The 18,950-nt window shown below is 38.3% G+C and overlaps 1 protein-coding gene across 5 annotated transcripts in view; it reads left to right on the top strand.

Moving 5' to 3' along the window:
• The window catches only part of LOC135196163 (DISP complex protein LRCH3-like), a 333,559-nt gene that overhangs the window by 5,692 nt on the left and 308,917 nt on the right, over window positions 1–18,950 (top strand). The gene's annotated exons all lie outside the window — the stretch shown is intronic.

The following is an 18,950-nucleotide window of genomic DNA, read 5'->3' as shown; positions in this document are numbered from 1 at the left end:
TCTTCATGATCTCTTATCTTAATTATGGAAGTATCCAACAATCTTCATGATCTCTTATCTTAATTATGGAAGTATCCAACAATCTTCATGATCTCTTATCTTAATTATGGAAGTATCCAACAAGCTTCATGATCTCTTATCTTAATTATGGAAGTATCCAACAAGCTTCATGATCTCGTATCTTAATTATGCAAGTATCCAACAAGCTTTATGATCTCGTGATCACCCAACTATTGAATTTTTATTTTTTTTAATTCGTGGGGACATCAGTTTTTGTACTTAGCATATAGCGTTTTCATTGTGACAGGCGTTTTAAGATTTTATACCTTAAATTCTCACCGGGGAGTAGTTTACTTTCTAGATGGCGTAGTATGGTAGGGTAGTAGCTAGGTCCTTCATGTTTACAGTGTTTATAGTATGGGTATAACTGGAGAGTTATCGCACGAAAATGTCATATGCCAAGGCGGGAATCAAATTCATGGTCAGATATATAATTCTTTTATTATTATTATTATTTTTATTATTCAGAAGATGAACCATATTCATATGGAACAAGGCCACAGGGGCCATTGACTTGATATTCAAGCTTCCATAGAATGTGCGTGTCTTGAGTTAAAAGTTAAGTATATCTTAGTTTTACCAGACCACTGAGCTGATGAACATCTCTCCTAGGGCTGGCCCGAAGGATTAGATATTTTTACGTGGCTAGGAACCAATTGGTCACCTAGCAACGGGACCTGCAGCTTATTGTGGGATCCGAACCACACTATATCGAGAAAACCACTCGTCCAGCGAGGAACTACGCGTCTTGAGTGCCAGAGGACAAAGACTAAGCTAATTTGGCAGACACACTTGATGGAAGTGCAATTTTAATATTTTATAATATATTATATATATATATATATATATATATATATTATATATAGATATATATATATATATAGGAATACACATGCCACACACACACACACACACACACATATATATATATATATATATATATATATATATATATATATATATAAATATATAAATAAAGATGATTCGCTGCGAGCTTATTCACTAATGCAAATATAGTATCAGAATATGCGGGCATAATTGTATGGTATTTTGGGAGTATGTATATAATACGAAGATAATTCTCATGAATCATGTCTGTCGACTTCGTTACTCGTGAGAATATCATAACCAATTTTGTGAACAGAATTATATCGTAATTACCTTTTAGTTTCCTTTCTTCGATTTTTTTTTATTTCTGACTTTTAAAAATCATTGTAATCCCTAATTTTTTGGGGTTGCGTGAAATTATTGTAACGCAAATTAAATCCATCCGTTTTCAATCCACTTGCTGGCATTACATTTAGTTGCAATTTACTAGTTCCGATACTCTTGTAATGATACTGGAATTGGCTTCATTGTTCCAGTGGCATGTTATGTATTGGTAATATAATTGGCACTGCTTTCCGGACACCCTACTGGAAAATACTCATGCTGGTGGTGAAACAGTGCCGGTACATCACTTGGCATTATGGCCTGATAAAATAAATGACACTATTGGTATACTTTATGGAACTGGAAGTGGCATCTTGTTTCTTGCTCGAAATTAATTGTTGGTTAATACGAATAGTGGATCTACTTTGCGCAGTGTTTCGCTGATATGGAAAAACACTAGAAGTTGTTGGCGAGGTTGTCACTGTTCCTAATTATAGTTTATTAGAGGATAACTAGAAGGTTCTCTCTCTCTCTCTCTCTCTCTCTCTCTCTCTCTCTCTCTCTCTCTCTCTCTCTCTCTCTCGTGTAAAATGGACCACATTTGGAGAAGGAGAAAAGCTGTCGTACATTGGCGACTTTAGAGTCAAAAATTTTCGGCATATAAACTTTATTAATTCAAGGTAGCCCAGTTTAAGGACACCTGAAAGGATGGTCATATATACATATACATATATAGCAGGTATTGTCTCGTGTTGTTAGCGTTGCTGAGTAAACCACAACTGGGCAAGAGTACAGTTTTATTTTGGTTTTCCGTTTGGTAGAACTGGTTCTCTTGGGGAGGAGGAGGAGAAGCCGGTCAGGTTTGTATACGTATCCAGCTTCATTAAGTTAACGGTAGGTCAGCTTCGGAGCCATCTATCTATTTATGGCATTGCTTGACATGTCGTCCAGACTCGAACAAACAGGAAAAAAAAAGTTGGACGGCCTCTCTGGCATTTCGGTAAATGGCAACCTCGTCACATGTTCAGTGCTTGATGTGATGTATATACCTTTCCCACGTGGGTATTCGTAGGCGAATCTTATAAGCTGCCTCCTGGTCCGATGATGGTCGAAATTTCCTTTGGCTGAAATGCAATGCAAAACTTCAAGTATGGCCTTTGATCATTTTAAAGGAGACATGTTCGAAGGCTCCAGTATGTTGCGATTTTAAAATCCGTCTCGCCACTTGTCAAACATTCGCTGGATACAGTAGGTCACTTCTTAACGGAAAGTGTTGTAGAGCGGAGGATGGCGCGATGAAGTGTCTTCTGTTTATTTATTTGCATCTCGCCAGCTAAGCTTCCGACTACCCCTTTTCCTCTTCCTCCTCAGTTCCAGGTCGTCCTCTAAAAACCATTGCTGAAAAGTGTGATAGGCCTAGATGGTGCGTAGAGTACTTACGAAAGAATTATATGGTGCGCATGACGCTTGATGTCACGGGGAAGTAAACGGCAATAATAATGACGTCATGTGCTATATGCGCTACTAAACGATAAAATTTGTGGCTCTTATATGCTTGCTATTGATGAAAGTTTTAAACAAGAAAATTTTATGTAAAAGGCGAGATAAAAACAAATAGAAATGGTGACATTAATTATGGTGTTTGTACAATATGGATATATATATATATATATATATATATAATATTATATATTATATATGTATATATATATGCATATATATATATATATATATATATATATATATATATATATATTTATATACACATTAGGCGTAAGTATTTTGTAAACATTTTTATTCCAAGTGAAGCCGTTTTCCCTAACAGAATAACGGGAGAGAAAAAACAGCATGATTGTGAGGGGCACAATGTTACTTTAAACTACTAAATTGGCTCTGCAGAAAACTAAAGCATCATTGGCTTTTTTATAATGTCTGCGCTGAAGGCTTTTCAGCAGTGTGGCGAATCTCCAGTTGGGCATTGAATCTTCCAAGTGTAGCGTATGCAATGTGTATTCACTAGATTTTGCAATACGCCATTGCCCTTCGTCTTGAACCCGCTCTGGTGGTTCATTGAATGGAAAGCGTTCGTTCCTTTCCAGGCGCCTCTTTCATCACTTATCATTACACGTGAACCAGCCCTTTTGACACCTATATATGTATCGCTACACTTCTCACCCTTTCATAACTTCTTATGCCTCATGAAAACGTAAAAATAAATTACTTTCTTCTTCATCTTATGGTCATACCTTGTCTACCTTCCTTGCGTCCCTGTTTTGTGAATGAAGCCTTTCCCACCCAATAACCATCCATTGTATTTAACCCCCAATGCCTGATCAACCATTCTTCTACTGATTATATATATATATATATATATATATATATATATATATATATATATATATATATATATATATCATATATATTTATTTATATACATATACTTAAACATTCATTATTTTATTTTCTAGTTTCATATCCACGTGACCATAATTTTACTTATATATATATATATATATATATATATATATATATATAGATATATATATACATATACAATTGGGAAGATGATTTTGATAGTATAATACGAGGAAATATTTTATACAAATATATTTAATAAAACTTTACATGAGAATTGTTTGGAACACACACACACACACACCGTGTTGCGTGTGCTTGCATGTGCGTCTGCCCGCTTGCCAAACAAACTTTGCCTAACGGTGCCCAAAACTATTAATTTTGTTAGCAGTCCCCCGATAGATACGTGAGCCCGCATCCATCCTTATTACATACCATCTGCATTTTTATGTCGATTCGATTTGCCCGATGACACTTTTGCAACCTGCGAAGAGGTTTTGTGGAATAAATGGGTAGCATTTTGCCAAGTGCTCTGTAGCGATAGTGGGAGGCGAGACAGAGGATGGCCGTTATATGGCATATTTTGTCTGTCAATGGTCGCGGTCGGAATTTGCCAAATCTGATTGAAATTTCTGTTTCTTTTACAAGCAAGTTGTTTTTTGCTGTGAAAGCAAGTGAATTGAAAAAGCAGTTGTATTGAAATTTTTTTTTTAAAAAGAGTTGAGTTGGGTATGTTGTAAAAGCAATTGTGATGAAAGTTTTGTAAATGCTATTTTGTGGTGGAAGAAAGTGTCTGCCATAAAAGCAAGCGGATTAATTTTTTCACGAGCACGTGAATTAAAAGTTGTGTTGCAAAAACCAACAACTTAAAAGTTTTGCTGACACAAGCAAAATGGAAATGTTGTTGAAAAAGCAACTAAACTGAAAGTTTGGTTGTAAAAGAAAGCGAATTGAAAGTTTTTTTTTTTTTTTTTTTTTTTTTTTTTTTTGCAAGAACAAGCGGATTGAAAGATGAGTTGCGAAAGTTTTGCTAAATGTTTTGTTTTATAAAAAATTTATTCAATAACACCTTGCGTTGGAGATTTTAATTTGAAATTTTGGTATATCAAAAATGAAAGCAAGACAAATGGTTTGACATAAGTCGTATTGTTGTGTGATTTAATGGCTCGAAAAGTAATGTGCTCGTTTTAGACAATCTGTGTTAATAAGGAGTGATGTAAATTAATCCTTTTAATAATTCATCTTGCTTATCATGCTGTTGATTCCAACGAGTCGGTTATTGTAGTGTTATTGTAGGTGGTGGTGTTACACCTGTCTAAGTTTTCAGTTGTTATGCTTATATTCATTTTTACTGCCATCATTTTTTTGTTTTTTATCTGTATTAAGTTTTCGCAAGAAATTTCCTAATGGCGAAACCAAGCGTTGGCATAATGAGTTTATATTCAGACGGGTTTTCATAATCATCGTTTCGCTTAAAGCCAAAGAGTCGACTGAGACCCCAGAGTTTTGGTGTTTACACGCGAGGCAGCATGAGTCAGTCTGAGGGGAATGGGTCTTTGGGGGAGGGGAGAGGGGGGAAGGAGAGCATCAGCATGTCAGGTGAGAGCGTGAGCGCATTAGGAGCATGACTTAACTACATCCTTTGTCATCCCTTAGAAAAGGGATACGAACCGAGCACACGGAGAAGGATAGACGACGGGTGGTGGATAGGATGAAAGGGGGGAGGCGGGTGGGGGGGGTGGGGGTGGGGGGTTGGATGCTTGTGGTTTCCCGGCGGCAGGCAAAGCTTCATGTCACACACAAGGTCCATAATTCGTGCCTGGTGACGTCACACCCATTTTAAGGTCTTTACAACTAACTGTAAAGCTACACCTATAAAACCTGCATATCGGTAATGTAGAAGTGAAGTACGTAAAGGTTTAAGGTTTTATACGGCCGGAGCCCCTCTTGAAATATAAACATTACGTTTAAGGATGTTTTTCTTGCCGTCTTCGGGTTAGTTTTTCTTTGGGTTACTACCAAAACAGAGATAATGCACACATACATACATATATACATTATATATATATATATATATATATATATATATATATATATATATATATATATATATATATATTATATATTATGTTTGTGTGTCAGCATCTACGTACAAGGAATTGTAATTGAGAAATAAGTCCATTATTGCATGCACAAAGAAATGCAATGACACTAGATGGGAGTCAAGATTTATAAAGAGCATTAATGTTGAGTTGTGATTTAGCGAAAGACTGAACAAGGCAAACCAAATAAATGTTCAGACCGAGTTAGGTTTGGAAATTCAGTAGACTGTGAAATTGCATGCGTAGATTTTGTTGTTGCGAGAATAAAGCTTCAAGAAGAGTGTTTGAAATTAGATAGCAAGGAAGGGTTAGAAAGTATTCCTTAGGGAAAAGTACGGAAGATCCATATGTAGGTAAGTTATTGATGAAGAAGAATTAAGAGATAGTAGAAGCATGTCCACTCCTCCTCCCAGAAGGACAGTACCTGATGGTGACAACGTTGCTCCTGTTGGCAACAGAAGAAGTAGACGACTCGGACCTACTTGGGATAGAAATATGAGAGGGGATTTGTTAAAGATAAATTAGGAAAAACTGAGAGGTGTAATTTCACCGAGGCCCCTAGCATCACTCATTATTTGGAGACGAGTTCCACGTTGGCCGAGTGCATTTCGCGCTCGGCTACCAACCCGGTGGTCCGAAGTTTGATTATCGGCTCGGCCAACGCGGAACCAGAGGAATTTATTTCTGGTGATAGAAATTCATTTCTCGATACAATGTGGTTCGGATCCCACAATAAGCTGTAGGTCCCGTTGCTAAGTAACCAATTGGTTCCTAGCCACTTAAAAATATCTCTTTATTTGGAGACGACTATGGTAATTGTGTGGTTTTAATATGGTCTGTTGCCAGTGTTTGTTTGGGCTCTAAAGGTTCGTCCACACGGTCGGACAATGTCCGACGGACAAACATTGTTACCAGTTAACAATTGTCTGCCGGTCTTTGCCTTGTGAGCAGAGTAAAAACAGGTATACAACCTCATCTGGTACCACTGTTTGTCGACAGATCTACTTTCATAGTTTCATCGCTTATGACGTTACCCTGCTTCGCCTATGATTTGGTAACGATGTTTGTCCGTCGGACATTGTTCGACCGTGTGGACGCACCTAAAATAAAAAAGCTTGGAGCTTTTGAGGGTCTGCGCAGCTCCCAGCTTTTTCATTTAAAATCGGTCATTTGCAATACTTTGCGAGCCGAAAATTGTGCATGTTGTTGCTCCGTTGAATATTCAGATATTTATATATAAATAAATGCTGGTTTACAAACAAGTATTGTATATAGAATATTTTTCGACATTCGGTACTATCTGTAAAGCCTTAAAATTTTTATCTATAGCAGAATTGTGTACCTGGTACTATTAGGGACAAATTCAGTGCCAGTTGGTATCTTTCAAGTATGCCTTTTCCATCTTGCACAGTCTCTATAGCTGTATGATACTGAGGATATGTAAGACAGACTCGGAGATAAGTTTGTTTGTATGGTGTTTTTACGTTGTATGGAACCAGTGGTTATTCAGCAACGGAACCAACGGCTTGACTTGACTTCCGAACCACGTCGAGAGTGAACTTTTATCACCAGAAATGCACTTCTCTGACCCCTCAGTGGAATGGTCGAGAATCGAACTGGCAGCCACCGAGGTGGCAGGTAAAGACCATACCAACCACGCCACTGAGGCGCTTGACTCGGAGATCAGGAACAGCAAATTTTGAAGCGCTACGATTGTCTTTCAAGTTAATTTAGTGTTTTCTTTTTTCACTCCTTTTTATCACTTATTCCTATAATGGTCGCATTTTACTTATTTTAGATAAACTCGCTTGCCGTGCGTTCAACAGCAATACGCGGCAATTGTTTTAAATTAAACCGGCAGTTGCTAACCATAAAATAGACGTTTTGCGTGGTATCAAAAACTTATTAGCTTGCACAGTACCGTTAATATCTTGCAGGAACATTAGAGAGAGTGGAAGCCAAATCACAGTCCAACAGTGGAGATGTTTCTGTCTTGTCTAGAATTCTTGAGAACCGAAGACAATAAGACAATACGCCATTTATTCCGAGAAAAATGTTGAAATCCACCACTATTTTCTCTTGAAGCTCTAACGTTAAAATCAGGCCAAATTAGATCAGGCAAAATATTTTAAAAATAAAAAATGACCTTTTGGCCAAGAGGCACAACAATTCACTTGGTGAATTTTGAAGAGTTGGAGATTGACATGACACTTGGAAATTAAATTTCTTCGGAGTTTACATAAGAAAGATTACTACTGACAGGTTATTGTTTACTGTTTACTCTTTATTTTTTTTAATACACCCCGCCGAAACTCACTGGTCGTACACAAAATAAAGTCGAGATATTCTCAGATTTTATAAATAAAAAATTATTTTCAGTTACTAAGTTCAGTAGGTGTTCAAACTCTTTTCTTTGACAGGTTTCGAGATAAGTTTTCTTTTTTAGGGCATAGTCCATATTAAATATGAAAGCGATACTGTTATAGCACTTTTTGAAAGACTATTTTGAGTCGTCCTAATATCGAGTGGAAGCTTTTTGAATAAGTTTGAGCGCCAAATTTAAAGGCTCATGACACAAGCTCAATGATCACCTGGGTGCTTTTACAAATCAGTGGTATCACTTATCCTACATGTTGGTGCAGTCATTCGCTAGCTGCTTTTTATTTTATGTGAAAGCTATCTTGATCAAAAGAAGTAATAAACAGATAGATTTCTTTGCCAGATCTACTGGAGCTGTACTCGATGTGCATTAAAATTGTCGAAGCATTACACTCATAGGTATTGGATGGAGATTTTTTTTTTTTTTTTTTTTTTGGACATGGTTGCAGAAACGTAATCTCTCTTGCTTTGGTACGTTTATTTCCTCAGCGTAGGCCCATTTTTTTCGTTTTAACTGTTCCTCCATTCATACAGCATTCTTCTTTCATCTTAGTTCCTCGTTGGACGAGTGGATTTCGCGCTCGGCTACCAATCCATTTTGGTCAGAAGTTCTATTCTCGGCTCGGCCAACGCGGAGCCAGAGGAATTTATTTCTGGTGATAGGAATTAATTTCTCGATATAATGTGGTTCGGATCCTACAATAAGCTGTAGGTCCCTTTGCTAGGTAGCCAATTGGTTTCTAGCCACGTAAAAATGTCTAGTCCTTCGGGCCAGCCCTAGGAGAGCTGTTTATCAGCTCAGTGGTCTGGTAAAACTAAGATATACTTAACCCTTTTCTTCCATCTTAGTTTCCATCCTCTTCTAACCGGGTTTCATAGTGCAACTGCGAGGTTTTTCCTCCTGTTGTATCTTTTAAATCTCCTACTCTGAGTTGTCCTGTCAGAGCTGAATAAACCTTATAGGTCCCAGTGCTTGGTCTTCGACCCAAATTGTATGTTACAATTCATAAAGCTCTGTTCTTAAATGTCGATAGTATTTGACGTCACTGTGTAGAGGAGAAGAGTTCTTGTATCTTTTGGCAGAATTTTCATCGATATCATAACATTATTAAAACATGGTATCGTAAGAATATAAAAACTTTGGCAGAATTTGCATCGTAATCATAACATTATTAAAACATGGTATCGTAAAAATATAAAACTTTTTGGCAGAATTTGTCTTTATTAAATAAGAAACATATAGGATTTTGGCACAGATTTTGTATTGGATTATCATAAAAAATATAAAAAAAAACAAAATTTCGCGAGAATTAGTAATCGGCGTCTTTCTAAAAAAAACTGTTGGGGTTATTTAAATAACAAAACTTACGTTCATGTAAAACGTCCTTAGCCTGGCGCACGAATTCCGTTCGAGTAGCCCATATTGTAGTTTCTGGTCTTTGTCAATGTGGAATGAGGGCTGTGCCGTTATCAGAAGTCCCCTTAATCATTCATCGAGGTCCTTTGATAGCTTTGCCTTCCGAATTGTCGAAGTTATTCAAAGTTCTGAAAAGAGTAACATCCACAGCAGTACAACAACTATACAGAGTATGTAGTTTTCATAACAGGGTGAGGTGGAACAAAACCGCCCCTCGGGTATCTTTATTAAATAAATACAAACTTAGGGATGTAAGGAGTCGGGGCTGTCGGGCAGTAGCTTAGTAGTAACCATTATAGTAGTCTTCGAGGAACGATTCTCCATTGATGGATGGATACAGGACCCTCTAGGTGGGTCCTGGATGGATGTAAGGTCTGATCATCGATGTTTGTAGTTACTCCATACCATTTTTTGAAATACGGTTTTTGGATGTAGGATAGTAGCTCTTGTGATTGAATTGGGTTGAGTCTTTGCGATAATGATTCGAAACCCGAAGTTTTGTAAATATGATGTCTTTTGTTACAAACTGCGCCGTCGAACCTTGAAGGAAGCCGCACCGAAACCAACCTACAGTCATTAAGAGAACACTTCCCAGATTGTATTCATATGACACTGTTTCCGTGTCTTCGAGGAGGCGCTTTTGTTGGGAAGGGGGTTTGGATGGGGGCGGGCGATTCGTAATGAACAGCTCCTCTCTTGTGTACGTGAAGGGTCGCTCACAAGGCGCTCTGTTGGAAAACGTGGCTCCCTGAGGAGTCATTTGCCTTGGCGGTGTGACAGCTTATTTCATTCTTAATATTACGGTAAGGCCGTCTAATGTGTACTCACTTGAGCATCAAGGAAATTTATACACTTTCAGTATTTTGTCGCTCTGTGCGTGTACATAGAGTATTTATGACCATGTGTTTATTAATCACTTGTGTTATATTATTATTACAGAAATTTTGTTGCTATAAAACTCATGTTTTTTCAGGTATATATGCCAACAAGAAGGAAGGGAAGGCTTGCGAGTTAAAAGGGGAAAGGCTCTGAAGGTAGTGTAGCTTCGATGTGTTGCTGTCGCATAGCGATAGTGCAGACCTCTCATGCTCATTATCGTGCAAAGGGCGATTGGAAAATGATAACGACCATGTCTCGGTTCAGAGGAACACGTTATGTCGATGTAGCTTAGTTGTCTTAAGGTGATGTCGGGTGAATGTAGTTGTTGTTGTTACTGTTGATGTTCTTTAGTCTTGAGTGTTTATTCGTAGCTGAATTGACAGGAATAATGGTACGTTGATAAATGTATATGTGATACTGAGTGCGTCTTCACTACAGTAAAAACATTATTTGGAAACCCACCGTTAATTAATCTGAAGAGACGTGGCAGGGAAGTTGTAGAGAAATGAATGACTTGTTGGTCGTTCGTAATCCCCCGTTGGTGGTTGACTTATTTTCAACCTGTTTGTGATCTTTAAGAGATCAATTGACGCCGTACCCCCCCCCCCCCCCCCCCCAGTCAGATTTCTGTGGCGTGAACGAACTCTAAAGCAAACGGTGTCATATTGTTTCGCAAGCCATTATGATGGGAAAACTGCTTACATAGATAATGAGCACGATAGTTTTTCGAAGACTGTTAATGTTTCCAAATGAACAGGGTTGGTATTAGAATTTTCCCTTTTGATTCGCCTGTCAATTTCAGTTAAGAGGTACTAATTTGCAACGATCATCATCGCATCACAAGTTTAAAATAAAAGATAAAAGGACGAAAGGAAGAAACTCCTGTAGTTGGTGTTCTCTTCATCTTGTGACTGTCAAGGGCGTCCCATTTTGAAGGATACCATTCTTGACGCGACAGGCAGCTGACAGCAGAAGGCTGTGGGGTTGGGCCCTGGTGAGAGTGGATTTGGAGGATGGTCTCTTGAGGTCAGGGATTAGGCAAAGGTTCCGTGATAGATTTTCAAGTATAGCATTAAGGGGGAAGATTTCCTTTCCTTAATATAGGTTTGTACGGACGGAAGTTTGGGTAAAGTATGTTTTTGTCTCGTTTGGAAGAAAATTGTTGTTTGTGTATTTACTCGAAACGTTTTTTTTTTCTTTTGTCGCGCTGTTTAAATGATTTAATTTCTTAGTTATATGTACCGTACACTGTTTGTTCCGTTTGTAGCATTCATTGTCGCGTTAAGACGATTTTGTCTTTATAATCAGGCCTCTCATTCGTTAAAAGAATTGATGTGTTATTATTACTTTGGAAGGAGGATGAGGTTATTACCTTGCGACTGTAGCGTAAACGAACGATGCATAGTTTGTTCAGAATTGTAACGATGAAATCCTTGAGATGAAAACTCCGGAAAAAGCTAATCATGACGATCGTGCGAAAAAACGTTCATTGCTTACAAGTAACAGCCTGTATTTTGTGATTCCGTGTTAAGCAAACTGTGCGTTACAGTGCTTTTGGGAAATAGCTTCGGTAACTGTGAACAATGACGTTGTTAACCTCAAACCACTGGCATTCATGGGAAATGGTCGGGACGAACGACTATTGTGTTTAGTGGGGGGGGGGGGGTGGGGGGGGGGGGGGTGAACCGGGGTGAGGGGGCTGTTGTTACTGCTGGTGGAAGACTGTGATCGTCAATTGAGAACAAGGTAAAGGATGTTGAGATTTGGCAAAGCCTAATTAACCGATGGTGAGGAACGCGTGGTTTCTGGAAAATTAGGTTATGGTAATTGAAGTGATCGTGTTATCAATATTGGTAATAGTAAAATTTATACGAAGACAAATGCGACTGTAATATGAAGGTAAACATCCCATTTTGAATTATTTTTACATTTGATAACTACCCATTTAATTAACAGATTATTGAGATGTGAACCGGTCCCACCAGGACTAAATTAACTTTTGATTACTTTGATTTCTCAGAAACCAATTCATTTTTGTTTTATTTGCGCGTGCTTAACGACGAGTTCACAGATCGAGGGAAATTTAATGCTATGAAACTCCCATATTGATTTCCTGAAGTCTTGCTCAACATCAGTCTTTTTCTCTATCATGCCACCCTGATGGAAACAGGTGAGAGAGCAAGCTAGAGAGCAAGCATATTTCTGCCAGTATTCGTGAAATGCGTAAGGCCCCGTCCACACGGCCGAGCTTTGCTCAACGAACTTTGTTCGATGTGACGTCAGAAGCGGAGAAACCTCGGCAAACTTCTGACTTTTCTAGCTGTTTCTCCGCTTCTGACGTCACATCGGACAAAGTTCGTCGACCAAAGCTCGACCGTGTGGACGGGGGCCTTAGTTAGATCTTGCTGCTCACGATGAAGATTACTATCGTGGAAAACGGTTGCTATGTATCGCTGAGTATGAATTGTTGTATGCTTGGGAAAGTAAACGCCCTATATTTAATTGGAATTTCTTAATATTATATAAATTGGCCGTCTTTACTGGCTAATTTGCTTGGTACCATCTCAGCAGTTTCCAGCATTTTTCATAACGTACACAATGAGTGACTTGATGGTCTACTCTTGTCTTTAGACCTTGTCTTATATTACCACTCATAACCCGACCCTTTACGCGTCTCCTGGATATTCCATGGAGAAGGATGCTCGCCTTAGAATTCCTGGCGTAAGTTTCAGAATGCTGTGTTGAGCAAGAAATAAATTCTCGGGTTATTTTTTATTTATAATTATAAAATTTATTTATAATAAAAGAATATAACTCGAATGCATTATTCGCGTCTGTCGTTCACTTGGATATGCTGTATTTACAGCATTGACACATCGAAACACCGATGTTATAACGAAGCAAAGCTCTTCTAAATATGGACAGAATATTAAAAAAAAAAATAGTTAAAAATAAGCACCATTTAACGCGGGACGTGATTCTGCGTTGGATTTTGTGATTTGAATGAAAAAGCGTGTAATGGTCCAGTTGTTGACTCCATTGCAAGTTGTAGAGGCAGAAAGTCAAGGAAAGCCATTTGAAAGGGGTGATGGGCGTGACCTAAGTCCGTCAGCACTTATTATTATTATAATTATTATTATTATTATTATTATTATTATTATTATTATTATTATTATTATTATTCAGAGGGGCCATGGACTTTAAATTCAAGCTTCCAAAGAATGTTGTGCTCATTAGGAAGTAAGATAGAATCACTGGTTTTGCTACAAAAAAAAGCTACAAGGTGGTAAATTCAACGGGGAATAATAATACACATATATAATATATATATTGTTTTTACCACTAATTGTTGATAAACAAGCCGTATAAATATTAATGCATATAATAATACACACACACACATTATATATATATATATATATATATATCATATATATATATATATATATAGTAGTATGTATGTATGTGTGATGTATGTATGTATGTATGTATGTATGTATGTATGTAGTATGTATGTATGTATGTATGTATGTATTTATGTATGTATGTATGTATGTATGTATGTATAATTCAATCACGAAAGTTTGGAACGTGATAAATCCATCTGCTAAGTAAGGACGTTGAACGTTGAAAGATCTTGCGGAAAATCCGTTGTTTATTTTTTCCCTCGTGGCTTATACCTTTATATATATATATATATGATAATATATATATATAATATTATATATATATAAACTCATGAATATTACTGCATATAATTGGAAGTCTCAAAATAGTGAAATAATGATTGAGAGACTGGCTGTGCACGATGCTTTTTATCTCTTAAGTGTAATGGACGTTACATCAGAATTTCATGAGTAGTAGAATTTATGAGCTCGAGTTTCATTTTTCAGTTATATTGTGTGCGATGGCAGCCCCCTGGATAACAGAGGTATATATTTCTCTCTCTCTCACCTGCACTGCATCACCTACCACCGCCAGTTCCCCTTCAAAACACCATCCACCCGTCCGACCCAGGTTCTGAGGTATCCTACCTCCCTTCCCCCCACCTCCTCCTCTGGCATCCTCCCTACTATCATCCTTCCCACTCACCCTATCTCCTCCAACTGACCCTTCGCTCGCACCCATTTCCTCCCCCTCCTTGCTCTTCCTCTGTCGCCTCTATCTACCCCCCCACCCCCCTACCCCCCTTTCCTTCCCCACGTGACATCCTGTGTTATGTCTCTTGTCAAACTCTGTAACCCCTTTCCTGGCTGGCTGGTTGGTTGTTTGGTGGGTCCCTCCGTCCTTCCTGTATATATAGTAGATGCGTCTCTGGAAAGGTTGTGGTCAATTCGTCCATTGATGGAGATACCTTCCTGTTTTGGAAGGGGGAAGTTTTGCTGCCCCTCTATTGCATAAAGTTTGAGGAGTCACAACTTCGTTAATGGAAAGTAGGTCTCGTGAGATGTTGCACAAGAGACCAATTTAGACTCAGTCAAGAGTGTACCGCCTCCAGACTTAGTTATTCTATGGGAGTTTGCAAAGATTTGTAACATTTATCGAGTAATGGTGATAGGGCTTGTGTTACGTAATTTTGTTTTGTTATATCGCAGCTATATTTAAATTTTTTTTTCATGCTGCCCAATTTTCATTTGCGTTTCGGTAGACGTGATGTTTTTCGTTACATTAACCACATATATATATATATATATATATATATATATATATATATATATATATATATTACACTTTATTGTAAACTGGAATTTCTTTCTTACATATACCACATCGTATCCAGTTGCAAGTCAGAACGCATTAATTTAAAAAACCAATGCAATGCCCTCGACGAAGGAATCCTCTCTCTCTCTCTCTCTCTCTCTCTCTCTCTCTCTCTCTCTCTCTCTCTCCTCTCTCTCCTCTCTGCAGGTGTGGAGTCGACCTAGAAAGTTCTTTCAAGCAAAGATCCTGTCAGCCATTTGGAAAGAGGATCTGTGGTCAGGAGGACGAAAAAGTTTCAACAGAGTCAGGGGATGGGATGGACTGCTTTTAAAAGGAAACGTCTCGGGAATTGCTTGCTGAGGGAGAAGGGGTGCCTGCCAATTAATAATAATAATAATAAGTGTTGCGGTGCAGCAATAACTTAAAGGAATAAAAATCGTTTAGGAGTCATTTTAACTTTGATCATTATTTTTTATGTCGTAGTGATATAAACCTCATACTAAAGAAACAAGTTAAATGCATATTTAATTCGGTTTTATCTCGTCCTGGCCGTCCTGTTTGCATGGCATGCATTTTAAGGAGTCTCTCTCTCTCTCTCTCTCTCTCTCTCTCTCTCTCTCTCTCTCTCTCTCTCTCTCTCCAAACATACCCTAGCTGCAACCAACAGCAGTGGACTGACAATTTGGCACCTAATTCACTGCTCAGGACAAAGGAGCCATACAGAATTTTAGGGAACCCGCCTATTCTGCCCCTTCGTCGTCTGCGAGATCCGGGCACAAGTCGTCCAATTGAGTTAGACCCGCCAAGGCACCTAGTTGATAGTGGACTGTTGTGAATCTTAGAGAGAGAGGATTTGACAATGGCTGTAAGGCAGTTTTGATTTTTTCAATTTTTTTTTTTGTGTGTGTGTGTGTGTGTGTGTGTGTGTGTGTGGAAGTGCGTTCTTTATGATCGCGGATTGAACGGCTTGACAGAAACTTCCATAATATAGCTGCTTCGTGTACTTGCACAGGAGGCTCCATAAGCATACGTTAAATCTCTCAAACACTGCACCTTACACTTTTATCTTTCTTACTGTATTGCTATTAAATTGGATTAAAGACATTTTCAGAATGCTCTTGTTATTTCCTTAGTCTTTATAATATAATTTGAGGGAAAATTTATTTTTACTTGTATTATTCAAATGATTCAAATTGAGCAAACAATTTTTACTTGCATTATTCAACTTAAGCAAACAACATTTATGGAACAAGCTTTCAAACGGCATTAATTTGCAAAGTGGCATCAACAGATTTAAGATACCTTTACTTTGTAAATTGAAAGAAAATAAATCTAAATTTTCAAATAATTTGTTATTTATGAGTAAAAACACGAATGCATGAGATGGTGTAGTACAGTCCATCCAAGTACTGTCGTAGCACCTGTTTTTCATAATTATGAGTGCTGGCAACAATACTTCTGAAAGGATGGCCACTACGTATCGTAGGTGAAAAGCTACGATAAACTAATGGCACTGGACTTGTGACTATGTGGTATCTGTGCAGAATGTGGACGTTGATGCTCTGCTAAGTTCAGTAACAAAGATTAGCTCGTCAGACACTGAAGTCCGACTTGGAAATTCCCTTTTGAAATATGGTTAATTCCCTTTTGAAATATGGTTATGAAAGATGCGGCATTTTTTCAGGAGAGTTAATCATATTCACAATTGTTGGAAACAGGAAGCCACTGCTTCGAGCTGCCTCGTCTAAATGATGATGATATAGAGATCTAAACAGGAAAACAGTATATCTCGCCAAAAGTCATTTAACACCATCGGTTTAGTTGTTTGACGTCATTAGTTGATGTTTAATTGATGAGATTATGGAATATCTGAGCAGATGGTGACTCCGAGTACGTATTGTCAACTATTCTTGGTTATTGAATATAATGTCATATGGAAAACTGATTAATGAGTAGCCCAAATAATCCAATCCTTAGGATTGTTTGTATGAATGTCCAAAATATATTCGACAAAGACTATCAAGTTTTGGAAACAAATCAGGCAAAGAAATGTCGGAATCCTCGTCGTTTTTATGAGACTAATCGTGAAATTGTGAAGGTCTGATTTAATAAGCAATATCTAAAACTGATCGTTAATCAAGACAAATCCTTTGAGGTAGCCTTGGGAGCTGAGTAAATTACCTCTGTGGTAATTTACTCAGCTGGTGGAAATACTAATAGTAATATGGAACCGAGTCATGAATTCGGTAAACAATGCAAGATCTGTTACCCGTAGTTTTCCCCGGATTCATCCTCATACCTCGTTTGATGATCTATTCCAGGTGTTTGTCAAGTCGAACAGAAACTTCATTTCGCGTTAGGTGACTCGTATGATGACGAGTATCATCATCTGCATGCCGTACTTGACGGTCTTATTTTTCTAGACTCGGAAGTCCCAAAAGACCTTTTTTTTTTTACTTCACGTAACGTTTTTGTTTGGAGGCCCATCTGTTGGCCCTCACTTGGCCTGTCAGAAGTGGAGGGACCCTTGTTTATTTTTCAGCTATAGGTTACTGTTTCCATGATGGTAGCTTCTGGGGTACTACTATTTTGAATATATAAGCATGTCTTCCTCCTTGTATCTTGAATTTTTTGTACCTTCCAGATCCTTCGAGTATTTTGTTGAATAGGAAGTTTGCTGCTCTGAAGTCATTTTTCTAGCATGAGAAGAGGAACGTCAAGCACTGTAGATCAAACCGCACCAAAACACCATCAGTAGTAACACTCAAGTGCATAATGGCCGCTTTAATAGGTTTTTCTCATAAGATATGAACCCCCTTCATGTAACCATGAAGACAAAACTAGCGAGAGAGAGAGAGAGAGAGAGAGAGAGAGAGAGAGAGAGAGAGAGAGAGAGAGAGAGATGGGAATATATCATCCCGATGGGGTGAACATTACTTTATTAAGGTCCTGTCATTGGAAAATAACTCTGCTTCGGCCCACAGTACTTGACTGCCCAACAAATACTAAAAAATCACTCGTTCGCTCAAGAGAGGCACAGCAGTTGAGAGACTTCGGGTCCGAATAGCTCCGTCCTTTCCCCTGGGTCAAGAAATGAAGTGTCTTGGAAGTTCATTTGAGAGCAGGTGACAGATTCGGTTTTCTGTTATCCTCGTGGGTTTGTCGTCATCTTCGCCAAAGGAGAAATTCAGTTTTGCTTGTTTTACAGGAATGATGATTAGATTGATTGCCAATGCTACATGCTACAGTTATATCTTATCGTATTTATTTTGAGTAGAGAGGCCTATGGAAGTGTAATCTAAGGCGGTATTTAGCCAGTCTTGATGAAAGCAAAGCAAAGGCAGGAGGGAAAAGAAGAGCAGTGATTAATCCCAAAGGAAACGGTAACCCAGCCAATAGAAGGATGAAAGAGAGTAGGAGCTTGCGAAAATACAATCGAGGGGAGAATTCTGAGGTTTCGCACATTGGAAGATGGTGACAATGAACTTTCGACATCATGAAATATGTTGTTCAAGAGCCTTTGAAAACTTCAAGATAAGAAGCGTGGCATGTTGCTTCAGTGTTTCAAGTGGAAATTTATGCCTTCTCTTTGTTGCCTTGTCAGTTGACAGCACCTCAGTGGCGTGGTCGGTGTGGTGTTGGCCTGTCAACTCGGCGGCCGCGAGTTCGATTCTCGGGTATTCCATTGAGGAGTGAGAGATGTGTATTTCTGGTGATAGAAGTTCACTCTCGACGTGGCTCAGAAGTCACGTAAAGCCGTTGGTCCCGTTGCTGAATAACCATTGTTTCCATGCAACGTAAAAACAACTATACGAACAAACAAACAAACAAAAAAAACCTTGTCAGTTGACAAGAGCCTCACGAGATTTAGGAAACGCTACGAATTTTTAATTGTTAATAACCTG

This window comes from Macrobrachium nipponense, chromosome 17 (genome assembly GCF_015104395.2).
Source record: "Macrobrachium nipponense isolate FS-2020 chromosome 17, ASM1510439v2, whole genome shotgun sequence".
NCBI classification, from domain to species: Eukaryota; Metazoa; Arthropoda; class Malacostraca; order Decapoda; family Palaemonidae; genus Macrobrachium; species Macrobrachium nipponense.
The sequence above is the reverse complement of the archived record's forward strand: the minus strand, read 5'-3'. Positions and strand labels throughout refer to the sequence as shown.